Below are 7,814 nucleotides of genomic sequence, written 5' to 3' on the forward strand. Positions count from 1 at the left end.
TAAGAATTAAAATAATTTCAATTACTTTATTGTCAAAAGCCCGCAGTTAAATGAGCTCTACTCTAGTGTGCACATACGCCCAAATCCTCTGCATTTTCTTTCCTTTTTGGTTTTTTTTTATTTCTATTAATTTTTTTATTTGCAAATTTAACAAAGGGGAAAGAAAAAGGGGAAAGGGATTAAAAATGAACAGGAAAGAGAATGAATGGAAGAAAAAGAAAGAATAATAATAACACCACCATCGGCTCACATTAAGGGTGCAATAACAATCAGTGCATCCATCTTGGGTTAAACATAAAGGTTAATAAAAGCCCTCTAGGTGTCCCAATAGAAACCCACACGAAGTGGATTTCTGGAAGAAATATGTTCAAATGTATCCAAGGCGTTGAGTTCCTCAGGCCATTGTGTGATAGATGACAGGTGTTTATCATTCCAGGCTGAAAGTATAAGTCTCTTAGTGGCCATAAGGGCTTGCAAAATCCACTTTTTTATCCTGGCATTAAACCCCATACTGTGGGAATATAGTTTAAAAGATCATGAGCGTCTGCAAATATCGAAGATTTCACCAATGCAAATTTCTTAAGGATAGCCACTTCAGACCAAAAAGAATGCAGTATATCACTGGACTAGCCCTCATCATGTAGCTCCATTAGGCATATTCAGCATTACACCTGCCAAGTAAAAACTAGGACACCCCAAAAGTTTTTCAATTGACCACACATAAGGTAAAAGTTAAAAGGTAAAGGATCCCTTGATGGTTAAGTCCAGTCAAAGGCAACTATGGGGTTGTGGCGCTCATCTTGCTTTCAGACCAAGCGTTTGTCCACAGACAGCTTTCTGGGTCATGTGGCCAGCATGTCTAAACTGCTTCTGGTTCCCGGAGGACCATGACAAGAGCCAGAGCACATAGAAATGACATTTAATTTTCGTTGTGGGGGGCAATGACAATAAAGATATCTATCTATTTTAAAAGGTAAAGGTAAAGGGACCCTTGACCATTAGATCCAGTCACGGACGACCCTGGGGTTGCGGCGCTCATCTCGCTTTACTGGCCAAGGGAGCCAGCGTACACCTTCTGGGTCATGTGGTCAGCATGACTAAGCTGCTTCTGGCGAACCAGAGCAGCGCACAGAAATGCTGTTTACCTTCCCGCCAGAGCAGTACCTATTTATCTACTTGCACGGCATGCTTTTGAACTGCTAGTTTGGCAGGAGCAGGGACCGAGCAACAGGAGCTCACCCCATCACAGGGATTCGAACCGCTGACCTTTTGATCAGCAAGCCCTAGGCTCTGTGGTTTACCCCACAGTGCCACCCGCGTCCCTTAAACAACATTTACCTTCCCACTATTTATCTTCTTGCACTGATATGCTTTTGAACTGCTAGATTGGCAGGAACTGGGGCAGAGCAATGGGAGCTCAACCCATAGTGGGGATTTGAACCGCTGACCTGATCGGCAGACCCAAGAGGCTCAGTGGTTTAGACCACAGCGCCACCCACTTCCCAGACTTATGGCAGCCCTAATGTCCAGAATCTATCTGCAATGGACAGTGCCTTTCTATACAGGTCTTGTGGAGTCCACTATACCCATGATATTAATTTCTGCTGGATCAGTCCCAATTTCAATCCTAAAGATAAAGATTCTAAGGCAAATTTTGTTTAGGCTGTGTAATACTTCTAATTCCCTATTCAACAACTCTCTAAGTTCCTCAAAGGTCCATTAAGCATTTATAAACAGCAGTTATGGGTTTGACTTTCTGTAAGGATACAATAATTTCCTCCGACAATATAGGAGATGCTGAAGCACTCAAAGCAGATGGTCCATAAATAAACACCAACAAATGTTGTAACTGAAGATATTGCCATTCGGCACGTGGACTCTCCTTCCTTGGAGGTTTTTAAACAGTGACTGCGTGGCCATCTGTCCTGTATGGTGTAGTTGAGATTCCTGCATTCCTCCTGGGCATAGTGGACCAAAGGGTGTTAAAGAAGGACAGAACACTTTTCATGTATGCAACTACAGCAGCAAGAATACTTATTGCAAAAGGTTGGAAGACACAAGACCTTCCCACGCTGGAAGAGTGGCAGACGCAGTTGATGGACTATATGGAATTGGCAGAAATGACTGGCAGGATTCGAGATTTGGGAGAAGAGACAACGGAAGAAGACTGGAAAAAATTTAAGGATTATTTACAAAAACATTATAAGTTGTATGAATGTTAAGAATCTGCATGATTTGGAAATTTTTGCTCCTGCAACTAGATTGGGAAAATAGAAAATTAAGTTATAAGCAAGAAAAAGGTGAAATTTAAAGTTATTTTATGTATTATTCTAAGGCATAAATATTTGAAAAAAGGTACTTTAAATCTAGAAGTAAAATATTTTGAAAGATACAAATAAGACACGAAATAAGGTAATAATTTGCTGACATGTTTATTGTAAAGAACGCAGGGTGAGGGAGATGTGGGGAAGTCCAGTTAACAATGTAAAAATGCATTTTGAAAGTTGGATCGCTTTTTCTTTTTCTTTTTTCTTTTTTCTGTAAATTGAAAATGTAATAAAAATTTTAATAAAAAAAAGAGAGAGAGATTCCTGCATTGCAGGGGGTTGGACTAGATGATCGTCAGGGTTCCCTTCCAACTCTACAATTCTATGTGCCATGAGAATTAGGAATGGAAAAAAAAAATATGAAAGCATCTTTTGCAAGGGAAGAAAGCTTTGTGAAATTGGAGGACAGATCTCAGCATAACACTAGCCAAGAGATATTTCTGAGGTGGGAATACATAAACTGGTTAGCTGGATGAGGGGGTTTTTTTTTTTGATGGAGAAAAAGCTGAAACCCTGATATCTGCCCACATCTTAAAACATGGGCCTTGGATAGTATGTCACTATTTATCATTCCAGACTGGAAACAGTAAGACTGAGTATAGCCAGAGATAATAGACTTCTTGCATGTGCTGAAAAGTCTCCCCACCCCCAATGTCTTGCTTTGTGCCTTCTGAAAAAGGTCCTAGAGGTTGCTCTCTCTTTTTGTTGCATTGTGCAAAACAAGCATTGTGCTTCCACCTACTTCTCTCCTCATAGTTGTTTTAGTCATGGAAGTGGGATTCTATATCTAGTCAGTCTCCATGGCAACTTTATTTCTTATTAAATGGGAAAGGAAATGACATAATTAACTTACATGACCTCTTTACTTTGCAGAGGAGTTCAGTTGTATCTTTGGTAGTTGTGTTGCATGCTCAAAGATGCGCTTCTCTATTGATAGATATGTTTTTTCCCCATTATCGGAGGCTCTTTAGGTGAAAAAAATGGTAGCGGCCCTCTGGAAGCAGGGAAAAGGTGTATTGAATGAGAATGCCAGGCATTCATCTGGCCTTTTCAATGATCTCTTTGGAGCATTTCTCAACAGTCACACACACACACACACATATAAACTACTTTACCTTGGCTCTGCGGGAATGCCCATTATATTCATCGTGTTTGGTTTATAGAGGTCTGAATGGTAGGCTTCCAGCAATGATATGTGATGTGAAACAGTTGTGCTCCTTGAATGTGTTCATAGAGAATTAGGGGAGTGATTGCACTCAACCGATAAACTAAGGCACAAATCTCTGTGTCTTTGAAAAACATAGGACACGGTTTTCCTGCGCAAGTCAGACTCAAAGAAATTGCAACAGTAAAAGCCAATTTAGAAACACCCCTATATGAATCCATCAGTATGTGCAACATTCCCCCACTGCATCTCCCCTGATTTTAGCGATTATAGGAGTGACGAATTATTGAGCATGTGCCTATAGGGATCTGTATGAATATGCAACGTTTTGGCATTACGTCAAATGTGATCTTCCTTCCCTTCCATGCATTGAAGTGACTCATTCAGTTTTCCACTCTCTGTGACTACAAAATAGAAGCAGAGAAGCATGTGGAGAAGAGAGGGTCACAGAGGTGGTGCCACAGTTAGCCTAAATATGAATCTAATTGCAGGGGACTCTCTCTCTCTCTCTCTCTCACACACACACACACACACCCCTCTTCTACAGCTCTTCCTTTAAACCTCCTTCAGCCATTTATCAAAGACACAACCCTCTCCAGAACCTACCTGCCTCTGACACATATTTCCCTTCATTCCTTCTGATGCCCCTTCTTGCTCCTCTGTAGAAGAAGAAGAAGAGTTTGGTTTTGATATCCCGCTTTATCACTACCCGAAGGAGTCTCAAAGCGGCTAACATTCTCCTTTCCCTTCCTCCCCCACAACAAACACTCTGTGAGCTGAGTGGGGCTGAGAGACTTCAGAGAAGTGTGACTAGCCCAAGGTCACCCAGCAGCTGCATGTGGAGGAGTGGGGAAGCGAACCCGGTCCCCCAGATTACGAGACTACCGCTCTTAACCACTACACCACACTGGCTCTTGTAGCACTGCAAATGTCCCTTTAACCCAACCACCTCCACCTGCCTCCTCCTGAGTTCCTCCACCTCTCCAGATTTCTTCCTCCTCCAGCACTGGCAGCCTACAGTTGTCATACACCTACCTCTCCCCCCCCCCCCAATATTCCCTCTCATTCCTCCAAATGTCCCCTTTACTCCCAGACAGTTCTATCTGCCTCCTCCCCAAATCCTCCTTTTTCCCTCCTGTCAGTCACCAGAGGACTAAAACTGCCATGTAGTCTTAACCTGCCCTCACTTGCTTCTCTCCCACCCCCACCCCGCTACCACATTGTCACACTGTTTACTGAGAGCCACCTCCCTCCGCTGCTGCCTTTGCAACATTGGAAAGAGGACAATGAAAACAGACTGATGACGGTCTCGTATTCCTATTATATGCAAGATTTATAAACCACACTATATATATATATATATATGAGAAGGCAGTATAAACCATACAAGTTAAGACAATGAAGACATCAGTAACACATCAGCAAAATAAATACTGGTTGGTTAAAAGTAAATTTACATTTCAAAGGACAATGTTTTTAAGCCATGTTTCAAAGAAGGCAGGTATGATTCCTGCCAACCCTCTACTGTCAGGAAGTCTTGTGTTGTTGTGGGTGGGATTCCTATAGAGAATCTCATGCATTCTTTGTCACTCCTTTTGCTCCGCCCCGTAAAATGATTGTATTTCCTTCCTGATCCATGCTATCCCAGTATGGATAGTGTAAACTAAATGGCTATTGTGTAAAGGTCATCTAAGTCCTGAATTTGTGAGTGGCGGGAAGAATGCAAAGAGGCTGCAGATCAGATACCATTCGAAGCAGGGCAGGGCCAGAGATCAATAGTGTTTGAGGTCATGGGATGGGTGCCCCACGATGTAACACAGCCTCTGCCATGAACAGGATTAAGCTTTCGCAACACAGCAAATAACATTTTTTTTAAAAAAGGGGGGGGGAGTTTGCAGTGGGTTATGAAAAGCTTAACCTTGCTTATGCCAGCTCAGCTGCACACAATGAGCTGACACATTCAGGAATTTGGTGTGATAACCATGAGCCTGGCAATCATGTGACTTGGCCCTGCCGAGGCTCAGTCACGTAGACTGAGATGCAAAATGTGCTTGTAGTCAAGCACTTATGTAATAACCCCCAGCATCAGTGCCACTCAGCCTGGGAACATTTAGCTCACATTATCTTCAAACCAATCTAGACATGGGAACTAGTGCTGTAATCCTGTGCACGCTGACATTGTGTGTATGGCGGGGGAGGGACCACTGAACAAAATGGGACGTAACCTCTGAATAAACTCATATAAGATCAGGCCACAAAAGTATCCTTTACAGAAAGATCATCTATTTGTTCTGAAGGTAGAGACAACTACCAATTTTATGTCTTTTTCTGAGATACTAATAAGGGGGGGGGGGAATGCTCTAACTCACTCTTCTATTAAATGCTAGAGATACTAGCAAACCTATACTTCTGAGGTTCAGATACAAATCTAGGGGCTTATAATGAGGGGAGTATAGGAGCCCCACTTTCATCTCTGGCATGGATTAGATATAAGTTTCCATCCAAACACGTCCCCACACAGTCTCCCAATTCCCAAGCTCCCCCCTTCACAGTTGAGCCATAATAACATCTAATAAATAGATCCTTTCCTAGCATCTATTCACATCCCAAAATGAAAGACCCCACTGTTCTGCCTCATGGGAAATACAGGCTATGAATTCTTGACTCCAAGACACACACACACACACAGTGGTCTCACTCAGTAACTGACAGGAGCATCAACTGACCTAGTTTCCAGATGTGAGGGTGGATTTTATTATGATGATTTTCCCTTAGGACTTCAGTCAATTAGTTCCCAAATCAGCCTGGTGTGTCACTCTTGAACATGTTGCTGGAAACAGTCAGAAACAAATGTTTGAAAGGTACATATGTGTGAGAGCATCATGCACAAAAAAAAGAATTTTAAAAAGATGGTGATTGACATGGCAGCATTAGACAAGTGATTCACAGTTGTCTACTCCTATGGATCCTTATTCATTTTCTAAATGGCACTTACCCTTAGGTAAGTGCATTTCGGATTGCAGTTTGAGTACTTAATTTACATGCCAGCATTACATAATTATTTCTAATCTGCTTGAAGTTTTTCTTCCACACAGCAGAAGTATCCATCCACATTTTGGATCCCATCCTTCCTCCAAGGGTGTCAGGAATCCATAATGGTGTTATCAATCCCATTTTAGGTAAGTTAGGTAAGAGATAATGGCAATCCAAGGCCATCTGCTTACCTTCATTCCTTGTTGAACCCAGACCGTCTTAGTTATTTATTATTTATGGATTTCTATACTGGCCATCATCCATTTCTACACTGGCCTTCATCCAAGGATCACATATAAAAGGATTTACATATAAAAACACAAAAATATATACAATAGTAACAAATAATAATGTCCCACATATCATTATTAGTTACTAAATTTTAGGTTTGGCACTCTCCATAACATTCCATTGGCTCCAAACTCCAGGCTTCTAAGCAATTTCTCTGATGATGAAGTTATGACACCTTTATACTTCTCACATCTTTGATTTATATCAGTTATAAATTTAGAGACACACATTTCAGCATATTTTGCTTGAAAGAAAATATTTCCTTTGTGTGTGTGTTTTTAAATCCCATCCTAATGACTTCTCTCGTTCCTGAATCCCTTGCTGGTTGTTAAATGGGATAAACCAGCTTGAGCTGTATAGTAATAGTGGCACAATGCTTTATGAATAATTAGCAGTCAATGAAGGGGGAAAGATTCCCGGTGCCAGAACAATGACTCAGCAGGTTGAGGAACACGCAGTTTCAGAATTTGACACCTGTGTGATATCTAGTTAGGCTATACACTGTAATTACACCAATGGCAAGTTCCTCCGTAAGGAGATCAAGCATGCAAGACCAAAATAGCTTCGCCTTCTCTCGGGAATAACCCAAAACAAGAGATTTCTTCCAAGTAAATCTTGTCTAAAGCAAGGGCCAGCATGGGACACCAAAGAGTATTTCTAGCTGGGAAACACCAAAAACAGAGTGATTGAAGCCAACTCTCCAGTGCTTTATTTTATTTATGTATGTAACAAGATGGATGTCATACTTTGAGGCAGATGCTTAGAACTGCTGTAGCATAAAGTTTAAGATCGAGAAATGCCTGGGTCAAATGTTTCCTCTGCCAAGTGGCCTTAGGCAAGCCACTCACTCTCACCCTGCCATCTGCAATATTTTAGCAGTGTTGGGAAAGGGTACATAAGATGCTGCCTTATATTAGTCCATCTAGCTCAGCCTTGTCTACTCTAACCAGCAACTGCTCTCAATTGCCTACGTAGAGATACCAGAGACTGAAGCTGGA

General features: G+C 41.7%; 1 long non-coding RNA gene across 1 annotated transcript; it reads right to left on the reverse strand.

Annotated features, from left to right (window-relative positions):
- Positions 1-2,627: 2,627 nt before the first annotated feature.
- On the reverse strand, positions 2,628-4,508 carry LOC309340211. Its single transcript, XR_014155860.1, has 3 exons — positions 4,099-4,508; positions 3,181-3,321; positions 2,628-2,649 (listed from the first exon to the last, which is right to left on the reverse strand). It is a non-coding gene; the product is annotated as an uncharacterized lncRNA (long non-coding RNA).
- Positions 4,509-7,814: the final 3,306 nt, after the last annotated feature.

The sequence above is a fragment of the Podarcis erhardii genome (assembly GCF_964252035.2).
Source record: "Podarcis erhardii genome assembly, chromosome: 4".
NCBI lineage: Eukaryota > Metazoa > Chordata > Lepidosauria > Squamata > Lacertidae > Podarcis > Podarcis erhardii.